The sequence below is a fragment of the Mus pahari genome, chromosome 13, assembly GCF_900095145.1.
Source record: "Mus pahari chromosome 13, PAHARI_EIJ_v1.1, whole genome shotgun sequence".
NCBI lineage: Eukaryota > Metazoa > Chordata > Mammalia > Rodentia > Muridae > Mus > Mus pahari.
In genome coordinates, this window is record NC_034602.1 from 9,549,634 (window position 1) to 9,575,783 (window position 26,150).

A 26,150-nucleotide genomic window follows, 5' to 3' on the forward strand; every position below is an offset into this window, starting at 1 on the left:
ATGGCGAATGCCTTTTTTCTTTCTGAGTTAGAATTGCTTATTTCAAAATTGCTAATAGATTATTTTTAAAAGAATCACTTATTTTATGTGTATGAGTACACTGTAGCTGTCTTCAGACATACCAGGAAAGGGCATCAGATCCCATTACAGATGGTTCTGAGCCTCCATGTGGTTGCTGGGAATTGAACTCAGGACCTCTGGGAGGGCAGTCAGTGTTCTTAACCACTGAGCCATCTCTCCAGCCCCTTGCTAGTAGATTTTAAAGATCCTCATCAGATAGAAAAAAAAGGAGTTGGCGAGATGAAGGATACAATGCTCACTTTTTAATCAATGAAAAAACACCCAAGAAAATTAAAGATGGAGAGATTTATTTTGGATTTACTCAGAGTTTTCCTTTTGTGAGCTCTTGGCTTTGTTTCCCATGACAAGGCAGAACATTGTGACAGGGAGTGTGTGGTGGAGCAAGGCTGCTCATTTAGTGACTGGGATAAAAACACTGGGATAAGACACAGCCTCTGAGGCCATGCTCCTGTGTACTGGCTGCCTCCAACTAGATCCCATCTGCTAAATTTCTATCAATGGGCTAATTCGCTGATGTCAGAGCTCTCAGAATACAGTCACTTCCTCAAGGCCTGGCCTCCAAATGTTGCTGTCCTGGAGACTAAGCCTTGAACTAGGAACTATGAGCCTCTGAGAGACATCCCACGCCCAACTATAACAATAAATCATTTATCTTGATAGGCTCTTTCTACCATATATAACCAGAACCAGACTATGTCATTGTACTTTAGAAACAGAAACAATTATTATATTCTAATGCAAATAAACTTAAAAAAAAAAAAAAAGAAATGCTTTGGGGCTGGAGAGATGGCTCAGCTTAAGAGCACTTGCTGCTCAGAACTCCAGAGGACCCAGATTCAATTTCCAGCACCTACACGGAGGCTCACAACCCTCCAAAATTCTAATCCAGGAGATCCAGCGCCCTCTTCCGGCCTCTGAGGATACCAGCCATTCAAGTGGTACACATACATTACATAGAACAAAACCCTGGTACACACACACACACACACACACACACAAACACAAACACAACCCTAAGAAAAAGACAACAAACCCCCCATATTTTAAAAAAATGTAAAATTTTTAAAGAAATAGTTTAGTCTTGCATAGCTTGAAAATGAAAGCCCAGTACACAGAGACACTATTGATCCCTTGGTATATGTTTTCTTTCTCTGTAGCAATAAATATATAAAACTGTGATACGTTTTTGTGAATTGGGCATGAGTCTAAACACAAAATTCATCCTTTTTTTTTTTTTTTTTTTTTTTTCAAGAGAAAGCAAATAGTAGCATAGAGGATATACCTTGCATTTATTTGTTAGATACTTCCATCAAAAATCAACCGATTTTTTTTTTTTTTTTTTTTTTTTTTAGATAAACCTTGCCCAAGGCAGTTTTGTAGAGTATCTGGAGTATCTGTAATAACTTGGAGCATAAAATAATATTTCATGATGTGGGGTTTTCCAGTTGTGGTGTCATTTCAGTGTTTAAATTATTTCTAGATTTGGAACTTTTCAGAATTCAAGATTAGGGTTGCTCAACTTAGATCTGTCAATTTCTGGAATTTACCTTAAAGGACAGTTGGTGCGTAACTCTTGCCCCTTCTTAATCCCTCCCTCCTTCTGGTGCCTCGACTTGTAGACTTGCTCGCTGCCCTCTGGGAGCATGGAGACAAGGGCTGCGCTGCATTTGGGGAACAGCAATGCACACCACATTCCCACCTTAACAGCCTCGTATGAAAGACGTGATATCTTGTCTAAATGAATCCTTTTTGTGTCTATATTTCCTCAAATGAAAAATAACTTCCATGCAACTAATTACTTAGAATGGAAAACATTGACCTATGTCTGACATAGAGAAATAAATTTGTTTAGCCAGTACCTGTAGGCTTACCTGCCTATCTCTCTCTTGCAGACTAAATTTGCTCCTGTGGTTACAGTGAGAATTTCCTTAGACCATGGCCCCACTGCTCTGCTTGAGGGATGAACTTAACCTTGACTGGGATAATCATAAGTGATCTCTAAAAATCTGGAAATAAGATTTGGGAAATGAGACATGAGTTCAATCAGGAAGGCTAATAATGTCAGAAATGTTCACACAATTGTTCACACATGTTGGACTTTCCCCTGTGTCTGGGGAGAAGAGGTGAAAGGAACAAGGTAGAGAAGAAAAAAAAAAAAAAACAGTGAATCAGAGATACTGAGGGAAATTAATATTTAACGATGGAGAAGAGGGGAGCTCCTCCAGGCTCCCGCGGTCTGGGGTCCAGTTGGTGGGAAGTAGCTGTCCACTTACCATCTGCAGGTCTCATTGCTACTGTTTTCAGGGGGCCCATCATCACAGAGGCTGCCACACAGGTCAGAAATGTGCACTGCTCTGGCAACCATTCTGGTCCAGTGGTGAAGATGTGTTCTAAATTGGCACAATCTGATTGAAATTTTATATTCCACATCCAGGGGAACACCTTCTTTTGCCAGAAGGGAGCAAGTCACCGTGTTCCAGTAAAACAGGTGGCCAACCTACAAGCTGTTGTTTGCCAACCCCCGTGTAAGCCAGGTTGAATCAATTTTTCTGCTACTTATTGCCAAAACTATCATACATGATATATAGGTTCTCATTCATTTGGGGGGCACGCTGCATCCTGCCCCCTTGAGTCTCTAAAGAGGTCCAGTGTCTGGAGATGATAACCAAAGTATTTAAGAAAAGGTTCAGCACAGACTACCACACCAGATAACTATGTGAAGTGCATTGGCTCAAATCCCTGTGCTGTGATCTCGTCAATGAGTCCTCTCCTCTACTTAAACACACCAAGTCCCCACCATTCTTTCTGGATTCTTCTTTTGGAATGCTCTTTTGATGATTTTTACCTATTAAAAATATAATCTCTTTTAGCGCCCCCTGCCTTTAAATCAGTTTAATATTTCTGTGCCAAAACTGTGACACTCCTTTTAAGAAATGGGTAGATCTAAAATGTCCTTAATAACAAGCTCTTTTTGAATTCCTGCAGGCCTGATCATCAATAACACAATCTAACACTTGACACACGAGGTGTGACTGTGATGTCTCACAAAGTTGTTAGCACAGATGCCAAATCTCAGACAGCCAATGTGTTCCACTAATGCGCTCACAACCAGGAGTTAGATTCCAGGAACACTGCTGTCTCTTCAAGTATCTTTGAAATTCCTCCAAAGTCCTTCCTCTACTTTAACAGCTAAAAATTGATGGGGATATATCACATTGTCACCAGCCTTGGCTTGGAATAAGGTCCTACAATTTGCCAAAAAAAAAAAAAAGTAGATTGCCTTAATATTTCTAATTGCTGAATATTCTCCTTTCCCCATTCATTCCTTCCTTTCTCCCACAAGCAGGAGCTGGAGAAGCCACTCCTGCAGTTGCTGAGAGATTAAAGTCTCCGTCATCAATGTGTCCATAATTGAACAAGGAAGAAAATAAATCAGTAAGTTACAGTGCAGCTGCAATTTGCCCAGGCTTTACCAGCCTGTGCATGCAAGTATAACCATCACAGAAATACCTGAGTCTACAGGTTTTGCCCTGCTCACATGAAGGCTTTTATGTTTTTCATGCAGACTCCCTCACCTCAGCCCTCCCCTGTGGAAATCTGTTGTTTTCAAACCGCTAGGATGCAGCAGTCGGAACCTTTTTACATTTTTGTTTGTTGATTTTCAGGATGTTCATCTAATGATGGAGGAAGACATTACTATTATGCTACGTTTTATTATTTATTATACTACTCTGGGCTCCTCATACTGTCTCCTTAAGATTCTAGAAGACGACAGCCAGTGCTATACAGAGAAACCCTGTCTCAAAAAAAAAAAAAAAAAAAAAAGATTCTAGAAGACATTTTGATAAGGGAGGAGACTGTGACAGTGACAGGCAACTTGACTTGCAGCGTCTCCCAAACAGTACACAGTGGAGTCTGCATTCTTTTCTAAACTGACCTGCTCCAAAAAGAAAGGTCTAGTCTGTCTCGCTGAGCATGCAGAGCTAAAAGACAGCAAGGCCAGCAGGCTTGTGTCCTTCTCAAGCTCAGCGTCCTACTTCATTTCTGTGATAAAATATCCTGAAGGCTAGGTCGATATTCTGTAAATTTAACACAAGCTAATGTTAGATTGGAAGAGGAACCTCAACTGAGAAAAATGCCTCTATCAGAGTGGCCTATAGGCAAGTCTGTAGTACATTTTTATGATTGACGGCTGATGTGGGTGGGCCAAGTCCATGAGAGAGGGGGGTGTAGGGTTTCAGACAGAAACCCAATGCTGTTGGCCATGGCGTTTGATTGAGGACAACGACTTACTTTATCCTACAGTTCCAAGTTTTAGTCTATCACTGTGGGGAAAGGATAGCGGCAGGAGCTTGAGACAGCACATCCACCCTCACGAGCAGAGAGAAATGAACATGCACACATCCACTAGCTTGCTTGCTTGTGCTCTGCCTGATTTTTTCCCCATTGTTTTCGAGTTTAGGACCTCCTGCATGGTGCTGCCCACAGACAGTTGGGCCTTCCCACAATCTCCTACAGTCATGACCACAGGTCAATTTGGTATAGACAATCCCTCATTGGTAACACCTCCTGGGAGTTTCTGGTGTCAGATTGACAGAGCTAATAACCACTGTGACCCAGGCAGATTCGTCTGTTTGTCTCCCTTTTGCCTTCCCTTCACTCTCTGCCTGCCTTCTAGTAATTTCTAACAGAACATACTCTATCGCACACATCTGCATCACAAGGCTTATGAGAGCAGAAAAGAGTTAGACCGCCAGACTGCATGTTACTGGGATCCAGCTACCGTCTGAGTATGAGTGGGGACGATGTTCCTTCCTTCCTTCAAGGCCACACCTTGTTTTCTGGGCCCAATTGTAGGGCTATCTAGGCCTCCTTATTCCCAAGTCCTTGATAATTGTCATCTTTCCAAATCTTCTCCCAGTTCCCTTTTCTAAGAACTTAGGGGCCAGCAAGGTTGCTCTGAGGGTAAAGGAGCTGGGTACCAAGCCTGAAGACCTGATTTGATCCCCAGGACCCACACAGTGAGATGAAAAGAACCAACTCCAGTAAGTTGTCCTCTGACCTATGTATATTCTCACACACTAAATAAATGTAATGTTAAAACGCATTCTTTAAGTATTTAAGTGCAGCCCTTGTGACCCATTTCTGGGAAGCAGACATCCTTGAAGTCCAAGTACAACCCAGACTCAAAATTCATTTCTTGATTACTTAAACCCATATAGTGATAAGAGATGCACTAGATACACAGGCTGGGCAGAGTAAGGGATCAAAGAAGTAGAAAATGAGTGGGGATGGGGGGAGAGCAAGAGTGAGAGAGAGATAGCAAGAGCACCAGAGAAATGCATGTTTGTCTTTTACGTATCACTCCCACCCACCTTCATCAGTCCTACATATACAACAAGCTCGATATTGGTTAATTGAATTACTCCCTTGGTGGAGCCTCACCCTCCTGCACACTAATACTTGCTTTGCTGTACTGGTTGCTCTTTGGTCAGACTGGCATATGAGATGATCGAGAATGAGATTTCACGTCAGTGACCAGGGACTGCACCGCACGTGCTGAGAGCATTGTGCGAGGTGGGAGCTGCTGGCATGGATCAGATACACCTGCAAAGAAGCATCCAGTCAGGCACTAGAGATAATCGGTCAGTGTCAAAAACACTGAGTAGGTAAGGTACAAAGTTTGTGGTGTGCTGGAAGGCCAGACAACTTGTTGGGATACAACAGTGAGGTCTATAGCATGACCTCAGAAATGGTTCCACAGAGGAACAGTACGGGCTCAGAGAAGGGTCCACAGAGGACTTGAGAGAGGGGAGCATGTGGCAAATGAACAAATCCAGTCTAAGGAACACGAGTAGTAGACGCTTCTAGAATTTCCTTGCATCTTTTATCACATGCCAGTCTCTTAAAACATTGTGTATGTATTCTCTGAAAAATATAACTTCATAACCAGCATTGCTCATAAGGACTGCAACAGTGAAATTGTGGCCTGGCATGTGTTTTAGCTAGTGTCTGCACTCAAGAAAGACTTTGATTGAACAATGCTTCTGGCAGTATTTTAAAGAAAAGATTAAAGTAGCAATGCTGCATGTGAACCACTCTGTCCAATTCTGCATGCAAAGCAGATGGCTGCTAAATGTTCCATTTCTGGTATTGTTTGTCTTATAAATGCTAAAGAGGAGTTGAAATGAAGGATTCCATTACACTAAAGGAAACTCTCTCCCCCCATAACATATTCTTGACTAACCAGCAAGCTCTATGCTCCCCAGAGAGATGCTCTTAGGGGCACACACATTCCAGAACAATTAGTTTCTTTCTGTTGCTACTAAGAGCCCTAAAAGCCATGGAAATCAATACACACAATAGTTTATCACTGACAGATTAACATTTTCTATTGATTTCTCCTGGAATAGAACTTTGTGTCCCCCATGGAGCTTTATTCTTTTAAGAGACAACTAGGCTGCAGAGCTTTGAGATGCTTTGGCAGCAGTTTTTATGAAAAATAACAAGAAGCCCTTGATAGCTTCAAGTCTCACTGACACGCGTAGGAGGGAACTGCACTTGCCTACCTGTGCCCACAGTGCATCTCTGTGCCCAGAAGCAGATGTTCTGTGTCTTGTCACACAACTGAGGACTGCTATCAGTTTGCAAGAGTCCGGTGGGCTCTTGTCTCTCTCTCCTCTCTGAAAACCACGGTTAACTGGTCATGCAGACTTGCATGTTTGCCAAGCTGTCCTGGGAACTCCATTACAAGAGGCTCTGGTTCTGAACTGAGGCCAACAGGTCCCAGCTGTTACCTGCTGTAAGACTTTGAGCTGGTTCTTTTCCCTGATAAGAGCAGGGTGTACAAAGGCCACTTGATAACATGAAATCCTGACTGGATGACTGGCCCTGTATCCTTACCCCTCCTGAATGGATTGTGAAAGTTAAATTGTGACATCAATACCATATTTTAAGTGTGTGATGGGGGGAGGTGAAGGACTGAACTAAAGGAGTCAAAATTCTTCAACAGTCATTCTTGATTATTTATGTATATCTCAGAGGCAATGTAGCAATGGGATAATAGGACAAAGGAAACATCAGGGGTTCATCTATTTATCTTATAACTTTTATTTTATACTATGGAATTCACAGAAAACATAAATTATAATAGTAAAATGAATAAAGAAATAACCCATTTTATAAAGGCAGACATTGAAAGTATTCTACTGAGTCCCTTTATTTTTGTCTGGAAATTTTTACTCCAAATGACCCTTCATACAAGGGATATAGCTGTTCAGTGTTCCCAACAGAACAACATTATCCATCAATGTTCTTTGTGTTCAAAGATACTTCTGGCAGTGATGTTCCTATTCCTGTGCAAGAGTCTGGCAGAGAGCCCTACAATGTGACCTAATTTCTAAACAGCTTGTCCTGCTGGTGAGCTAGGATTCTTAAAACTTGCTGCACATTCATGACTTGAACCTATAGAATCCTATAGGTGGTGAGGAAAGAGTTGGGAAGGCGAGAGAGACTCCCACCTGGATTACTTTGTGTTACTAGAATTTTTTTCTATCTGGGGATAACAGTCTGCGTGTTATTAGAAAGGACGGTGCAGAAACCAACACATTAACCGTGCTTTCTAGGAGAAGGGCTCTTGAGAGCCTGGAAGTGGAAATCATTAGGTGATTTCCTGTTGACTCTGAGGCACATCTTGTATATTTATAGTCAATCTGCTCTGGAAGGAATGGGCAATGTTTATGTATGGGCCTGTCTAATCATTCCTTCCACTCTGAGTGGTTCTCGAAAGTCAAATTATAACATTGCATTATGCTTAAAAGGGAAGGGCACTTCACAGAGAGGACACTTACTAACCTCTTGAGGGATCCTTGTGCATTGATCAAATGACAGATGCATTCAGCTTTCACAATGTAGGAGTGTAAAGAAGAATGTGGGGTCGCTATGGAGCCATGGAGGATCATAGAGCAAGTGGTTGTCGCCTTGGCACAGAAGGGAAAGTTCCAGAAAAAAAAATGATCTCAACCATCATGAGAAGAAAGGAAACAGAAATAAAAAGTGACAATCTTCAATTCTTAAAAGCAGCTCTAGCTCTTATTTACAAACAACACATTGCATAGGTTGGCAGGGCCTTTGAGCCTTGCCATGCTGGTAAGCTGTCCTCATGTTCTCTCTTGTAGCTTACTGTGTGTGAAATGTGCACTTCACATAATGAAAATCATCCCCATGTTATAGGAACAAAAGCTAAAGTGAATATAGCTAATAGACAGCAGAGCAGAGTTACGCAGGGCACTCGGACACAGCGCACATTGCCTTTTTGTTGCTCTGACTTTTATGGATCCAAAAAGGCTCTTATTTCTTTCACTATCTTTTGGAAGGAAGGGATCCCCGAAGAGATCTGTTGCCTGTTTTGTTGTTCAAATCTTGATATACAGTACTTGCTCCTGATAAAGAAAGAGGCTGTAGATGGCATCATAATTTAATGTCAAGGAGTTTTAGACATGAGACATGCAGTGTGCTCTTCTTCCCTTACTCAGCATTCCTAGCCACACACTGACATTGTCCTCTGCCAGGTTCTGGCTGTCCACTCTGTGTAGATTGAGCTGCTAGAATCATCAACCACACAGAGGTGGCCAGCAGCAACTAGGATTTCCATTCCTGTCTCGCAAGCTGCGGATCCTGGGAATCTAGGGAAGTGTTAGACTATAGACTTCCTCTCATTTCTTCCCACAAACTTTCCCACACCCACTTAGCAGACTTCCTCTGGAACTAGAGTTCTATATTAAAAACTGCCTGGATGAGCCCATGACACTGCTCTCACCCTTGGAAGCAATATGGAAAGGGCTGTGGTGGCTATCAGTATAGTGGGTTTGCCTATCTGCAACCTACCTATATGTGCTCTCCTTCGGGTTTTCTCCAGCTGCTCCTGCTCCTGCTCCTGCTCCTGCTCCTGCTCCTGCTCCTGCTCCTGCTCCTGCTCCTGCTCCTCCTCCTCCTTCAACTCCTCCTCCTCTTCCTTCTCCTCCTTCTCCTCTTCCTCTTTCTTCTATTTGTGGCAGTGTCTCATTATATAGCCCAGGTTGGCCTCACTGTGTAGCCAGACACACTCTGTAACCAAGGCTGGCCTTGAACTCATAATTTTCCTGCCTCAGCCTTTGAGGCCAAAATGGAGGTGTATGACACCACAAGCAACAGATTTGAAATTTTATATAATTTGGGATAAAGTAGATTTTTTCTGAATATTTTAGAGGTAAAATGAATGGGTATCCATAAAACAACGCCAGTATGTATCAACAACTGGGATCCACTGTTTAAGGGTTCCTGTAGTTAGTGTAATATTTTCTTCATGACATCTCTTTTTTTTTTTTTAGTTAGGACCAAGGCATGCTTATACAGGTCCACATGTATAGATGTGTACAAGATATACAGGTAGACATAAACAAATGTACACATGGATAATTGGAAATACTTTTATACTTAACTATGACTTTTGTTCTCATTAAATTACAATTTAAAAACATACAGTTGTGTACTTGGGGAAATGCTAAGCAGTGGCATCATTATAGGACATTAAGGAATCATCTGGGTTGGGTTGTCAGCTTCAGTGAATTAGTCATCATTCACTGGATAGTGCAGAAGACATTGTTCCACTGAAAAAGAATCGAGCCCAGTCTGAGAATTCACCATGCTCCCTAGCTGTTCAGGCATGACTAATCAGTGGCCACTAACCAGAAAAGGGCAGGAAATAGGCTCTGACCAACTAGAGTTAATTGAGATAGTTTGTTTGGGGCTTATACATATCACTTATCTTATTAAGAATCCAGTTTGCACCTGAAATATGTTATTTGTCTATAACATATTAATCTTTCAGTAAATTAAAATTTTAGTTCTTCTCTTTCCTGATTTATATATGAATTAAAAAAACATTTTCTGTGTTTGGGTGTTTTGCCTGCAAGTTTATCTGTATGCTATGTGAATGCCTGGTACTTGTGGGAAGATAGAGGCAGGCATTTGATGGGCTGGAACTGGGGTTATGTACAGTTGTGAGCTGTTATGTGGGTGCTGAGAATTGAGCACAGGTCCTTTGAAGAGCAGGAAGTGCTCTTAACCATCCATGACTCCTGCCTTACCTCTTCCTCACTCCACCTCTGTAAATTCTTATTGGTTCTTCATCTTTTAATTTTTTAAAAAATAGTTTCTTGCTTAACTGTCCCATTTGGAATTCTGCTAGGAATAATGGTGACCTTGGCTATAACTTCTAGCGTTCGCATTCCTGGAGCATTTGTCTATGCTCCTTGTCTGACACTGACCCCACTTGCCGGAACATCTCAGTGGCTGCTCAGTGCTGTGTATCTGTTCTGGGATGGCTGTGGGGTGGGGAAGCTAATTGCTTTCATACTGCAGCCTTCACTGTTCTTTGGTTTCCTTCTATAATGTAATTTCTTCCATTTCCAGTTTGTAGGCCTCTCTCTTAATGGAAGAAATAATGGAGTAGATGCACTAAGAAAGTTTCCAGTAATTTCTGTTAAGTGAATTCTAAAGTGAACTCTTAAGACAACAACAACAGAAAACAGTGGCTCTACTTCCCCCAAAGCCTACCGTGTACCTCAAACCAGTGAAATGCATTTACTCTACATTCATGTTACCAGTGCTGGAAAATCTCTCCATCAGCCAAAATCAAGAAAACAAAATACAAGAATTAATATATAGTCCATCTGCTTGCTTTTTTTTTAACGTTTTAAAAAATGGATAGTCTGTAACATGGACTGACACCAATGTCTCAACCGTGTATCAGGTGGGTTGGAGCCTGCAGAAGTTGAAATGCATGTCTAGCATCATGTGTTGAGTTATAAAGACAGCACAGAAGCCCCAGTGAGTAGCCTGTCTGTTTCTCATGATTCTGCACAATGCATGCAGGGAGTGCCCTTCATAAACGGAGGCCTTAGCTTAGCAGTTGCAGACTTCACTCTGAGTCCACAGTGTGTGCTCTTCTATTAGTCTTCAAAGAAGAGCTCCCTCCTCCCTTCTAACTCCCTGTCAGAAGACTCTTAGGTCTTTGAACCCCTAGCAGGGATGTCCAAACTTTTGGCAAAGACACACCATCTTGTCATTTACAAAATTCAGGCAGCAGAACACAAAACCAAAATTAAACAAAACAGAACCTGCAAAAAGAAAATCACTTTTAAAAATTCAAAATGTTTGCAATTCTGTGCTGGGCTGCATTCAGAGCCTTCAAAGCACTGGTCAGATGGTAGACTGGAGTTAGGAGCCTGCCCAGCCAAGCGGCTTTGGGGCAGTCATGAATATTCACAAGAGTGTGGGGCCCTGCCTGCCAGTGAGTTTCTGGCAGTTGGGAGCCTGGGAAAGGATGGGCCAAAGCATTTGTAGTTCTTGTTTTGTGAGCTCTGCTGACTCCAGACATCCTCCCTGCTGCCCGGCCGGCTCTCACTGCCCAAGCGCTTGGATCCTTCCAGACTTCGGGCCTAGGTGCTGCAGTTAAAGAGGCTTCAAACCCCTATTCCACCCACCAGGCAGTGCAAGGCAAATTCTACTCAGAAAATTCAGACATCTCTTCTCTCTGAGTTTGTTCAGTTAACAGAAGGAAATGTGCCTGTGCGCTAATTGGAGGTCTCTCTCCTTCGGTGGCACCTCCAGTTTTACAAGTCTCCTTGCTCTTGTGATCACGACTACTCCGCACATTTATTTATTTTAGATCTCGAAACTATATTGTCTTTATTCCCACCCCACCCCGCCCCATTCTTTATTTAGTATAGCACAGTAATTAAAAGCCAGACATTTGAATTAAGAATCCTGCTCGCCCACTTTAGAAACTCCGTGAAAGTGGCACCATTGCCCTCTGCTTCTTCATCTGTTGTACCACCTACCATATGGATTTGGTCTGAAAAGGAAATGAGTCTCAACAGAAATGCTTAATTCTGTCTCTCAAGCAGCAGAGCATTTAGTTCAGTGATTGAACCCAGGGCCTAGGCACATACTAGACAAGAGCTCTACTACCAAGCTACACCCTCATCTTCCTTCTTATTAATTTATATTTTAATGGACAAACCTGGCCCCAAACAGGGGAATGTCACAGTGGAAACCATCTGGGGCAAATACTACTGAAGGTGAAGTCGAATCAGAAGTCGAAGGGCTAATAAATGGTATCCACCAAATCAAGGAGAAAGGCTGGACCCAGAAAGAAAGCAGAAGGGGTCCAGCCGTGGCGCTGGAACGCTGTCACAGTGAGGAAGCATGGACCCTGGGCTGCAGTGCCACCATCCGCTGTGCAGTTCACTTTTAGGCTTGTCCAAGATCCCGGTCTGCGCTTTACTGATTATGGAAGCACTAAGAACCTCAGGCTGGTTCTGAATTTGAGAACGCTATGTTTACTTGAGCCCTAAGCCATGCTGCTGACCGTACTCTCTGCCCTTCTTGCTCCCACCCTCACTATCCGGTGATTTGGCATCTTATGCTCACCATGCTATCACACACTTGCCTTGCCCAGCCCCTCTAGGTGGTCAGTTGGCTTTACCCTTTCTCTCTCCCCTGACACTGTCTACCCTCCATCTCTCCACTACGCGTTTTGACCCCTGGGTTCCCACTGGTCTCCAGATCTCTCTCTTTATGACTTCCTAAAGCATGCTCGTTGTAGAGGAAGGAGTAAACCCTGGCTCACCAGCTCATTTCCTCTTCCCGAAGAGCTGAGATGGCATGTCCTGGTTTCATTTGCTGTTATCTTGGGACAGAGACCCAAGGTTTTTTTGTTTTGTTTTGTTTTGTTTTTAACTAAATTTACTTCCCCCCCCTTCTATCCACAGAAAATACTAGAGAAACTTTGAGCCAAAAATAAATGCTGACTTTCTAAAAACAGTATAAAGGTTTTTGTTTTTGTTGTTAAATGTGTGACATTAGGCCAAGCTACTTAAAGCCAGTATGTATGTGTATGTGACTCCTTCAGTGCTCATCAAGGTCAAGATTTGGGTCCTCTAAAGCTGAGCTTCAACTATCTCAAGTAGCCCCTTTCAAGGAGCACGTGCGTCACCCTGCTAGCCTGAACTGCCCACAGTTCTTTCATCTCTGCCTGAATCATGGTGGCACTGATGACAGCTTTGAGGTTCATCTGAGGTTGTGGGGCTCTAATTTCTTTTGGATTTCCTTTTGGACCATTTTTTTTAGCACAGGGGATCTGCCTGGTTCTCAGTTGCTGGATGAGCTCTGGAATGCACTAAAACAGTAAATGTAGTGGGTCTTCTGCATTGTGTTACAGTTCCTTCACGGGGGCCTAAGAAATAGTCCCGTGGGAAAGAAAATCCACGGAGTGACTACATGAGAGTTTCCTGACAATGTGTGACTATAGGCAGGCCTCTTGGGACAACCTTCAACAACACAGTGACCCAAATTCTCCACAGCAGAACGGTGGAAATCTGATCTGGGGTCTGATGTTTCTGGTTCAATGGGCCTATGGTGAGGACTGACCTCATCGCATTCTCTCTGTCCCTATACTAGGCCACCACTCTGACTCTGAGTTGCAGGAAGGGGTTGATAGGACCCCTAGTCTCTCTTGCAGGAAAACAGAACAGTTGGTATGGTTTCTGCTGTGGTCATTGTTCATTTTTTAAAATTAGTTTTCTTTCTTTTTTTCCGTATGGCTTACCACACCCTGACTAATGGTACAGATGATAGTTTCCTTTCACGTTGGTGTCCCTGTGATTGATTGCTTATGTCTCTAAGAATCACTCCCTGCCTTCCCACCTCATTGCAAATTGCTACTATCCTCAGAGTCTCCTCTGTGCGCTTATAAAACTGTGTTGAGGTCCTTGTGTGTAGATGAAGCTCGGCACTGCTTGGGACGAGCATTCCAAGAGTGAGAAGACTTAGTGTGCATGGTGAGTTTGAGAATGGGACTTCTGGCAGAGATGTCCAGGAAAAGGAAAAGTCAGGAGAGGGGTCTCGGAGCATCCTGAACAGAAAGCAGAGGAGACCCAGCCCCTTCAAGTGAAAGTGTTTCCAAGTTTCTCTGCCCCAGGCCATCCAGGGGTTAACTTGCAATCTAAGAACAATGGCAGAACTGGTTTGTTGATCCCACATTTGCAAATATGAAATTTAATTTAGGAAAAAACCTAGGAGATTGTGCAATCAGAGCTGTTTCTATAAGCTGAAAAAATATCTTTGAGGGTGAAATTTCTTGCTTTTATTCTTGAGAAAACGTCCTTGATCATGTTAGAGGAAAACACAGGTTAGAAAACTCACTCACCGCTTACCCTGACTTTCCTCAACCTGGAGTCTTCTGACTGACAGCAACCGGAAGGTGAGGGCGCCAGGCTCGCTGTGGGGTTCGGTTCTCTTTGTAAATTTAGAATCATCCCACCTTCTTTTCCTTTTTGAATGTGGCTGCCCTTTAGAGGTAATTTGTAAGTTTTCTGAATGGTTGGTTATTGCTGCTTTTCAAAGATCACCTATGCAGTCAAAATTGGTTGTCAGGTATTTCTTGTATATAATATAATATAATATAATATAATATAATATAATATATAATATTCTCTGTATTTGCAGCTGTCAGATGCTTTCTAAGCTGGTACTATCTGAAATATGCAGTCTGCTGGGTCAGAGGCCCAGTACTCTAAGAATCTCTCAGTTGAAAATGTACCTTCCAATACTAGCACTCAGGAGGCAGAGGCAGGCGGATTTCTGAGTTCGAGGCCAGCCTGGTCTACAAAGTGAGTTCCAGGACAGCCAGGGCTACACAGAGAAACCCTGTCTTGAAAAACCAAACCAAAAAAAAAAAAAAAGAAAAGAAAATATACCTTCCTGTGCAGTGGGGTCAATGTGATGACCCCCTCCCAAAAAAGTACCCACAGCTACAGATATTATCAACTCTTGCATTCTCAAGCAAAATCCCAGTTCTGATTTACTGTAGATTTTGGTTGGAAGAAAACCCTTCTTAACTGCAAATCGTACCTTTGGATACAGGAATTGTAAAATAACATACTTGTCTCTTTTTAAAAATCTTTCTGTCCTTGGTCTTGGAACCCATTATAAAAACGCAGTCTATGTGGTTTATGCTAAATGATCAGGCAGTATGCATCATACACAGTGAGGAGAAGGGGACAACTTGTTCTGTGTCCAGGGTTACATTTCCTTGTGAGTGGCTGGACAGCATTTCCTCATAGAGATGAACACATGCTTGAGACCCACAGGCTGAATGCCCTGCTTGCGTTTACCTTCATGCCACCTCTGACACTCTACTTTTCTCAAAGGAATAGTTATAACCAACATCTTGCGTGTCGTTTCATTCCCAAATGCCAATTAGTGACCAGCTTCCATTTCTACAAATGCTACAAAATGATCATTTTCATTTTATAGCTGAGGGGAATGAGTTTGGGAGCAGCTACATTGCTGAAGGTCTAGACAGTGAGTTGAGGTTGGATCTGATGCCGGAACAGCCCCCCACACCCCACCCCCGAGCTCATGCCCTCTCCATGAAAACGTGTCTCCTCCCAGAGTTTTCCTCGCACATTTACAATCCTTCCTCCTCAGCTTTCTACTTGAACTTGGAACCTTCTACTTCCTGAGCCAACTCCCATAGATGAAGAAGTTCATTTTAAGTTTACTCAAATGTAAAGTGAAGGAACTGAGAATTCTCCGGGTCCAGACTTCAAATTCTGTTTATCTGGGAGTTCTGCTTCTCATCTTCTGGGCTCATCAGAGATGGCTCAGATCAGTGGTGACGCCTGACTGTTTGTCCGGACTCTTGTCTTGGCTATGACTGTGCTCATTGGGTACCATGACGTTATTTAACAAGCATATGCATCTCTGGCTCTCCAAACATGAAGGACGTGTGTGAAGGATGGCATCTCTCTGGAGGGCATGCATGGGCTTAGCTAATTAGAAGCTGAATTTCACCCGGGAATATTGTGTAACTTTCTCTGGGAAGAGACTGCATCTATTTACCCCAGGCAAGGCACTGACAGAACAAACAAATGATTACACTTAAGCCCAGCTTAATGAACCATGAATTTATTGGGGTTACTTACAGAACATAGATGATGCAAAATGCCCCCTGCCCTGGACTCCCCCTGCTCAACTTGCTGTCAGCATAGGGCTGGTGGTTGGGAGAGAACATTCTTCCTAGCAACTGTTCATTATTTTTATAACATTAGGGAAGGGACTTGTGAATTTTGTAGATATCAGGAGTTTTCTGATCCTTTCTAGATTTTTCTGATCCTTTCTAGATTTTTTTTCTGAGTCCCCCAACCCCACCTCTTCCCTCCAGGAGTTCCGAAGCATAGCAACTCAACAGTTAACACTTATTAAATGCCTGCAGTGAATAAAACCCTAGATCGGGGTCAGGCATGGGGTACCTGAGCTGCGGTTGCACATTCTATACATCTTCTTAAATTGTGTACCTTCCCACAGTCCCATCTACTTTCAGAGCACCTATATTTCTGCTTACGTTTAATTTCTCTCACTTGCAAGAACTCCAGCATGCCCCCTGCCCTACCTACTATGTTCACAGTCAAACACAGCCATGGGACTCTCTGATTCTAGGATGTGCTGCTAGAATTTAACCCATTCTGAAAAGTGCCTCATGCTGTCCTACTAAGCTGCTAGCATTTCACTCAGTAGGCTGACATGGACCATGATCACACATGGCACTACATGGATAGCTTGGACAAGCAGACTTTTAATTTTATTATTATTATTATTATTATTTCAAATCCAGTGCCTGCTTAGATTTACACTTCCAAGTGGTCATCATGACAGAACATTATCTCCCAACATTTTCTGGAGCCTGAAATCCAGCGTTTTTCTTGTTCCCAAGTCTGATCTTCCTTAGTCTGATCCATGAGATAAATCCATACCGGGAATAAATCCAAGATCTAGTTGAACTCTGTCTGGAACCAGGTCCCCAGAGGGGAAATTTTACTATATTCTATTGAGCTTGTTTTCTTATGTTCTGTTTTTCTCTCCCAACCCCTCTTCCACATTATTATTATTAGTCATAGTCGTTGTCATCATAGTAGGTTTTTTTCTTTCCCTGTCTTTGCTGGATGCTGTCATTTTCTTGTGACCGACAGAGAAAGGCACTCTAGTGTGACTGAAAGCCTGAGACAGTTTGATCGTGGCAATGAGATGTCAAGCAAGAGGATCAAGTCTGTGGAGCACAGGTCGCCGATGATGGTAGAGGTAGCAGAGGCAGCAGCCATGGAGTCAGCAGGTCTGGAGAACCTTCTTTTAGTCATTCAGCAAGTCTTCCTCCAGTGGATGAGAGCGGCTTTCCTGCTGTGTTGTGGGGTCAGGGGTGTGTTAAAATTGCTTCTATACTTCTGGTATCATTTCTGGAATTCAGAGTTCATGGAATACATTTCTGAGACAAGTTCTTGTCCATTGTGCTTTTTAACAAAATAATTTTTGTATTTTATTTTCATGAATACGGGTGTTTTGCCTGCCTGCATGTCTGCTCACCCAGCTGCTAAAAGAGGTCATGAAGGCCAAGAGAAGGTGTCAAATCCCCATGGGATTGCTGGTACAAATGATTTTAAGCTGCCCCCTGGGTGCTGGGAATCGAACCTGGAACCAGGGCTCTGAACTACTCAGCCACCTTACTAGCCTCCACCATGTTTTGTATTTTTATTTATTTTTCTCCAGGATCTTTTGGCCTCTCAAAGTCCTATTATACAACCCTAAACTTTTGTCATAGCTATTGAATTAATTTACCAGGAATCTGGGGATATGGCTTATTGAGTAAGACTGTGTGATTTACAAGCATGAGAACCCCATTTGAATTTTCAGCACTCATGTAAAAAACTGGCATGACTGCGTGCCCTGATCCTCAGCGTTAGGAGATGAAGACAGATGGATCCCGAGGGCTCTCTGGCTGGGCAGCCTAGCATAAAAGATGAGCTTTCAATTTAGTGAGCCCTGTCTCAAGGACAGAGCAATAAAGAGAGACACTTGGGATCCTCCTCTGGCCTAGGCATGCACAGGCACAGGCTCAATAGCATGGACCTCACACAAATGCAGGAACACTCACCTGCCAGCATCAAGGCCAGAAAGAAAAAAACCAAGAGGAAAGGTTTGGCAGAGTGGAGATTGATTAGTGTTTTCCAAGACAAGGGTCACCTTTAGAAAGAGGAAGGCGAAAGATTCCACCCTGTAGGGACTGGCCTTAAGTTCTGCAAGTAAACAACTCAATGTCTTCAGGAAATCCCTGAAACTAACCAGATTCACTCAGGCTTGTTCCCTGAGCATATGTCAGCAGTAAGAACCACTGAGAGATACTTTCAGACAAGCTAACCTGCCTTGAAGAGGCTCAGACCAGCTGAGTGATCTACAGGTGCCTGAGTGTGCCCACCCACAGTTTGTGTGGTGCCCTCAAGGTTTCCAGCTTTCATGAGGTGTCGCTGGTACTAGGGTGGGCTCTGGTGATACAGCTGTCATTGAGTCATGCCTATACCTATAAGAAACCCCCCACCTATATTTCTGTAAACAACCCCGACAAAACTCATCAGTTTACCAAACTGGACTTCGATGGTATCCGTACTTTGCCTGTTGTTGGTTTTCTATGGGTGTGAGTAGATATTTGTTCACATCTCTCCAGGAATAGTGTCACACAACAGAAGTCAGGGAAGGCACAATGACATAACCTTTAAAAAATGTTACTAATGTAGAAAATGAGCTCTTTCTTGGAAATATAACAGAGAGGGGCCACAGTTGATTTGTAGGAGACTCAGTCAATTACATATACTTCAAATTTCTCCAGAATTGGAAGGGATAATCTATGCACTTTAAATAGTGAAGAAAATTTGCTTCCATGGGACAAGATGTGACTACTCCCAGATGCTTCCTCCCAAAACTTCTTTCAATTTTGATTGAAGCAAAATAACGAAATACCAGAGCAAGTCTGCAAGCAAACACAAAGGCAGTTCTGTGCCAACTTTGAAGTTATTGGCTTTGTGGCCTTTGGAGTAGAGGTCTTGCTCTCAGGCCTGGATAAAAATATTGTGCAGCATGTTTTTTAAAAAATTTCAAACTTTCTTCATTAGTAGGAATTATAAAAGGTCATTTCTAAGAACTTTTGGTTTCTTAATTCCTATGAGACAAAGCAGGCCATTTGATGACATGACTGGTAAAACGGGGTGGGGACAGATTTCAATTTTAATTCTGAAATTAGCTTAAAATCTAACCATGACTTAATGATGTTTTCCACAAGTACAGTTGAAAATGATGATCCCATTATTTAACAGAAAGACAGCTGAATGTATGTGCAAAGATTTAACGATAGGTTGATGGTGTCTTCAAATGAAAACCAACCTAAATGTCCAATATTAGGAACATTGTTAATAGAGGCACATAAATACAATAGATATCCAAGAGCGGTTGGAAAACATGCTGCAGAAAAGTATTTAATGGCAAAATCAGTTGACCAGAGATGTGGTTGCCCATTAGTATAGGCAACACTATACTGTAACCCTCTAAGGATCCCGTAACTCAGAAGCTGAGCTAAAGTATACATTTATATTGAGCCTCCTGTGTATTCTCCTCTCCTGTCTCTGGCTACTACTTGCAGGCATGAAATAGGCATGCAGCTATTTTACCCAGGATAGTCTTTGCTCTTGGTAGTTAACCAACAGAGCTTGAATTTTCCTCTGGTCTGCAAGTTAAGCAAATATGATTCTGAGTTTGGAAACAGAACCCTAAATTTTACATAAACAAAAAAGCTTCATGCACAACTGTAGGGCATTGAGATTGAGATTTGGACAGAGTTTCTGGACGTTCTGCATGATCACTCTTCTACTCATTCCCATGTGCAAAGCACCGTACACATCCTGGCACGGAGCAGGCAAACATGTTCATGCTAACCGCTATGCTCACTCACGGGCAGTGGTTTCTTTATTCTGTTACAAACAACCACGAAGTGGATGCTGTTTGTGCTGTAATGTTAATTTTGGTCCCCAAAACTGCTTACATGAGTGTCTGCATATAAGACACTGATGGACACTGCCCCTAGATGGCTCAGACTGGTAAATAATGATGCCAGCAGCCAATGGTTGGGCAGGACACACAGAGGCGGGACTTTTAGGATTCCTAGGTTTGGGAGAGAGAGGAGGAAGAAGCAGAATCACTATGAGAGGGGCTTAGGATGGAAAAGCCACTAAAAATTCTGATAAGTGGCCCTAGTGGTCACTTCCTAGATTGGGTCTGGGGTAGCAGAGATGAAATAGAGATTTAAAAGGATGTTAGAAATGCCCAGCCACTAAGCTAGTCAAGGCATATCAAAATTAATTGGTGTGTGTATGTGTGTGTGTATGTGTGTGTGTGTGTGTGCCTTTCATTCAAAGCGACTAACTACTGCTACACAACCATCTTGAACCTGGTAAGCCAGTGGTGATAAGGCAGATGCCTATTCTGCTCTTCTGCTGTTTTTGTTTATTGAGGAAGGCAGACACTACTATATCATTGATGCAAGAAACAGCGATACCACTACAAAGTAGGGATGGGGAGCCCCTTGAAGGCAGGCACACATTGGGTCTCTTCTGAAGTGTCAGGTAAGCTGAGCCCATGAGCATGAGCTGAAAGTACCCTGGAAGTTAGAGCTGAGGGAACGGCATGCTAAGCAGGAATGGCATGTGAGAAGGGCCCTTGCTCAGCACTTGGCCTGAATTCCCACAGCTTTTCATAATCCAAGTTCTTAGTTATTGACAATTACTGGAAGCATAGTCATATCTCTTCCAGAATGGACTCTGTTATGTTTTCTTCTTTAACTCTGCTTAGAAACTGGAAGCTTGAGCGTCCTCTGAAACTGTAGGGAGCCTCCTAACAACTCTAAGCACAGGGGTGAGCTGGCAAGGTTTCAGCCCCATACCTTCACCTTGAACACTTGGCATCGAGTCCTAACAGGTCCTGGGAATTGATATACTGTTATCTCAAAATCACATTTATGAAAAAAAAATCAGCTTTCCCCTACAGCATGCACGGACGGCTTTGAAATCCAGTCCAGGAATTACGGGTGCAGTAGGTTTACAGGTATACTAGATTCACTTGCAGTCACCTGTGATCAGTCTGGACCCTCTTATCAAGTTTTGGTTAGATCAAATTTTGCAGCAGCCTCAGGTCTCTAAAACCAGATTTTCTGAAAGAAAAGTTCAGGGTAAGATCAGAGTCTGGTGTTGGCAGACCGGCTTTATAGATCAAAAGCTGCATCGTTTCCCAACACTGAGGCATCCCCAGCCTCCCAAGAATGCTTTGCACTTTGCTCCCTCCATAACATCATATAAGATAATATTGCAAACACATCCCCAGAGGATGAGTGCTAATTATCTGTAAGACCAAGCTAATGATGTGGATTGGGAGGAGGAACTAACCAGGCAAGGAATAATAATATCACTCGACTGATAGAGTAAAGGGACGTAAGCAACCTTGCGTGAACAATAGCACTAGAGAAGTCCACCCACAGGCAAGCTGTGTACCAGCATGCTGTTTGTGGAGATCCTTACTTGAGAACAGAGATGACACCTGGGGAATTAGCTGCACTGTATTATTTAACATTCTACTTATAACTTTCCAGCAATTTCTATAGCCAGTATTATTTAGTCACTAATGTCTTCAAAATCAAGACCTCAGGCTCCGACAGCCATGTTTCTCTGCGGTCCAGCCTCTTGTTGACTATCTTTATAACAGTTGACATCAGTGGTGGCAGCTGGGTTTAGAAGCTCTCTTCTAGGGCTCTTTTCAAAAGAATTGTCTTAAGTCTGTCTGTTTCTCAGAACTTGATTGCTCTGTTTTTGTTTTTCAGAAGTGAGTGATTTGAGCTAACAGGAAATCCTAATGGCTGTCACTTGGTTTAAGGCACAGAAGGGTTAAAATTTTTCAGAGGGCCCATCTCTTTTCAGAAAATGATTTCGTGGTAGAGACATGCTTCCTAACTGTTTTAGATGAATCACTTGAACCAGTCCCTCAACTTTGCAAGGATTTAGCAATCCTTTGATTCCCTTATTTAACAAAACCATATTTAAATTAAGTTATAACAGGTAATTGTGCTTATTCCTAATAAAGTATTAGAAGGCATATGATACAACTTGCAGTGTGTTTCCAGCAGGAAAGTCAAAGCAAGAACTTCATGAGGGTAAACTTCAGTCGGTCTTCCTCTACCCTGTTTCTATGAGCAAATGGCTCAATGAATTTAAACAACTCGACAAGAGCAGAGCCAATCACAGAACCTATACATGTGAAGTGAACTGAGACTATAACATTAAACTGCATTTAGTATCTCTTTATTATGGTTTTGGGGGGCTCCCCTGGCTCTATAGGGCGCTAACCCCAAGTCCATGCCCCTGGCTGTTCCTTGGAAGTCCTCAGAGTAAGTGTGTTCAGACCCAGGTGCCCCTCCTCACCTACCAGCTGAGGTACTAAGCTGTGTTGCTGACTGGTAGTGTGTGTTCAGGACCAGGTAACCAGCCCCAGCTGTGGCACTGAGCTGTAAAGTTGACTGTGTGTAGCTGATGGCTCCAACCCACCAGTTCTTTCTACTTTATTGTGGTCAGACCTTGTCTGTGGCACTGGAAGAGAGGTTGCTGCTTGGACATTCTGCCCCAGGCTTCCTGGCACAGGTCTCTCTAACTTCCCACAGTAGAGCAGGTTAGGCTGCAATCATGGCTGAAAGACCAGACAAAGCTCAGTGTAGAAAAGGTATACCCAACAAGATCCTAAATCTCACTGCTCGGGAAGGCAGTACGCAGAGGCTAGATGCCTCATCTAGCCTTACAGCAACATGGAGTTCAGTCTGCTCACATAAGGGAAGGTCAGCTCACTACCATTGCTTGCTGGGGAATCATTAGGCTTGTTGTTACCCAGAATTTCAATTCGGGGGTGGGGGAGACTCATATCCTGAATTCTAAGACATTCGCATTTCCTGTCCTACATCATAGCTTTCCCCCGACATGGCAGTTCACTTATTTTAAGGAAACCTATCTTCTACTCACACCCCTCACTACAACCTGAAGCAAGAAGTCAGCAGACCCAGCTTTAACCCAACTAGACCGTGAAACCGAACACTTAGTTTAGGAGTTGAGAGACCTGTAGCTGACATCCTCAGGTTATTCGAGTTTACTTAAGGATGTTTCAGAGCCTCACCAGACACAAAATTGGTGATTTACATTTATGTAACCCAACACCCCATTCAGGGTGTCTCTTTTTTCTTAGGGAAATCAATGACTCTACTCCCCCCACCCCCTTGTATTAAGAAAACCATACACAACCGGGCGGTGGTGGTGCACACCTTTAATCCCAGCACTCGGGAGGCAGAGGCAGGCGGATTTCTGAGTTCGAGGCCAGCCTGGTCTACAAAGTGAGTTCCAGGACAGCCAGGACTATACAGAGAAACCCTGTCTTGAAAAACCAAAAAGAAAGAAAGAAAGAAAGAAAGAAAGAAAGAAAGAAAGAAAGAAAGAAAGAAAGAAAGAAAGAAAGAAAGAAAGAAAACCATACACAAAACCTAAATAGTGTTTTCCCCAGTTTCTGCTCATCAAAGTTCTTTAAAATGATTACAACTAGGACACCTTATGTTGATTGAAATTGGCTGGGTTAAATGCAGTGTGTGCAGAATAAGCAAAAGGACTCTAGTAGGAAAACTGGTGGGAGGGAGGGCCATCAGCACTCTAATGGGGAAACCATGAGGAACAACTTACTAGCTCCAAGTAGTGCTTCAGCCTCCATACACTGCTGCCTGGCCAATCCCAGCCACACAGCTGGGTGGAGATTGTCTCTGCTGTTCTCAGCACCAGACCAGTTCACACAGCTATCCTCTGGGATTCTCCAGGGGAAAGATCCTACAGGAGAAAATCTATATGGAGTGTGGTCCAGGTAGGACTTAGGGGAAGAAAGCAAGGCAGAGGATCACCCAGGGATGGGAAGAAATCTAGTATTCAATCGTGTTCGTACCCCATATCTCTACCTAGCTTCCCTTGTTTATGTAATACCCAAGCTCAGTGTAGTAGACTAGTATGGCCTCTATCTAAAATCTTCTCACTTCACTTTTCTCTTTACCACGTTGTCTTTGTTTCTTCTCCCCCAAACACAGCCAGGTTTGTTTGGCAAAACTTCTGAGAATGAGACTGTTCTACATTATTGGATTAATTCCCATCCTGTCCTCCCTTCTCTGAGTATCCCTTGCCCCACTTCCTACCTAGCAACCTAACGAGTCATTAGTTCCACTGTGATTGCTTTCTTCTTTTTATTTATTTTTATTTCCACTCATGCCCACAACACACAGTACCCTTGGTGTCTCTTCATGCTATAGAACAATTGGTAATGAAAGGAGTGAATGACTGTCTTGTATTCAACTGCAACTCCAATTTCATTAGGCTTGGTGCTGAATAGTGACTGTTGTTGCAGATGGTACTCAACTCTCAGGGATGTTGGATAGAGATAGTTGCCATGAACACAATCTAACAGAAGAAAACATCACTTTAACCTCATTACAACTGGATTTCTCCTGAACATGGCAAATGGCTCCTATGGAAGAAGAAAGAAAAGAAAGCTTAACCAATGGTCTAACAATGAGGAACTTCCAATGCAAAACCACCAGTAACAAGACACATATCATCCAGAAATTACCAAGCCCACATTAACCTCAATGAAACCAACTTACATGAAACTCTAGACAAAGAATTCAGAGTAATAAATTCTGGAATGAATTCCATAACACAAAGAAATCGCTGAATAAAATAAGGAGGTCCATTCAGGATGTGAAAACATAATTCAATAGACAGCTAGAAATACTGAAGAAAAAAATAAATTGAAATGATGAAGGAAATGAAAATTATAAAAAGTCAAATAAAAGAAGGAAATGAAAATTATAAGAAGTCAAATAAAAGGCTCGGAGGAAACACTCACCAAGAGAATGGATCCTGTGGAAGATAGGATATCAGGGTGAAAGGATAACACAAACCCCACCTATCTCCTCCATTTAAGGACCAGGCCTGATTTCCAAAAGTAGACCATAAGGTGCCAGCTCCCAGAACAGCCCATGAAGTCCAGAAACAAGGTCATAAAACACCCTCCCAAAGAACAGTCTGGGGAAAACCAAAGTATGAGGAAATATCTTATCCCAGGATGGGTCATCTGTGCTGGGAAGTCTTATCTCATCGTGTAGTTAAACATTCATGACATAGGAATGCAGACCATTGACCACCTGGTACAAACCAATCAGAAGCTGACCCCTGAGACCTCCCCAGCACTCACCAGTGAAATTTTAGATTACCTAACCCACTCTCTAAATATAGAACTAATATAATAGCCAATCAGAGTTATACTAATGTCACCTCTTTGGCCCCTGTCAATCACATTAGAGATTACCTAATCCTTCTGGAGAGTTCCCCCTCATTCCCTATAAGAAGGCCTGCACACTTTTGTCTGTCGTCGCCATTTTGTAGAATGGTTGACCCCTGCATGCTGGTTATTTCTGCAGAATAAATGCTCTTTGTCTTTGCATACTATCTGAGTCTGGGGTCTTCCTTCAGTGATTATCAGCCCCTTACAGGGACTTGAAGACAAGATAAAGGCATTGAAGCACTCAGCCAGGTCAATAAAAAATTAATATTTTGCAATAATATTTGTAAATAAAACATATGAATGAATCATGCAAGATATTGGACATACCATAAAAGCCCAAACCTATGAATTAAGGACATAGAAGAAAGAAGAATTTCATGTCAGACGCATAGAAAATGTGTTCAATAAAATCACAGAAGAAATTTCCCAAGACTAGGCAAAGAGATACTCATTCAGGTACAAGAGGCACATAGTAAACAGGATGAGAAAATAAAGTCCTACATCGTACTACAATTGAAGATACAGAACAAAGAAAGTGTACTGAAAACCGATAAGAGAAGAAAACCACATTACATAAAGGCAGGATCATCAGCTAATGTTTCAGCAGAAACCTAAAAAGACAGAAAGGCTTGGAAAGATATATTTCAAATTCAGGAAACTCATAGCTTCCAACACAGATGCAATTACTCAGCAAAACTATTTAACATGATCAAAGGGGGAAGAAAAACTTTCCATGACAA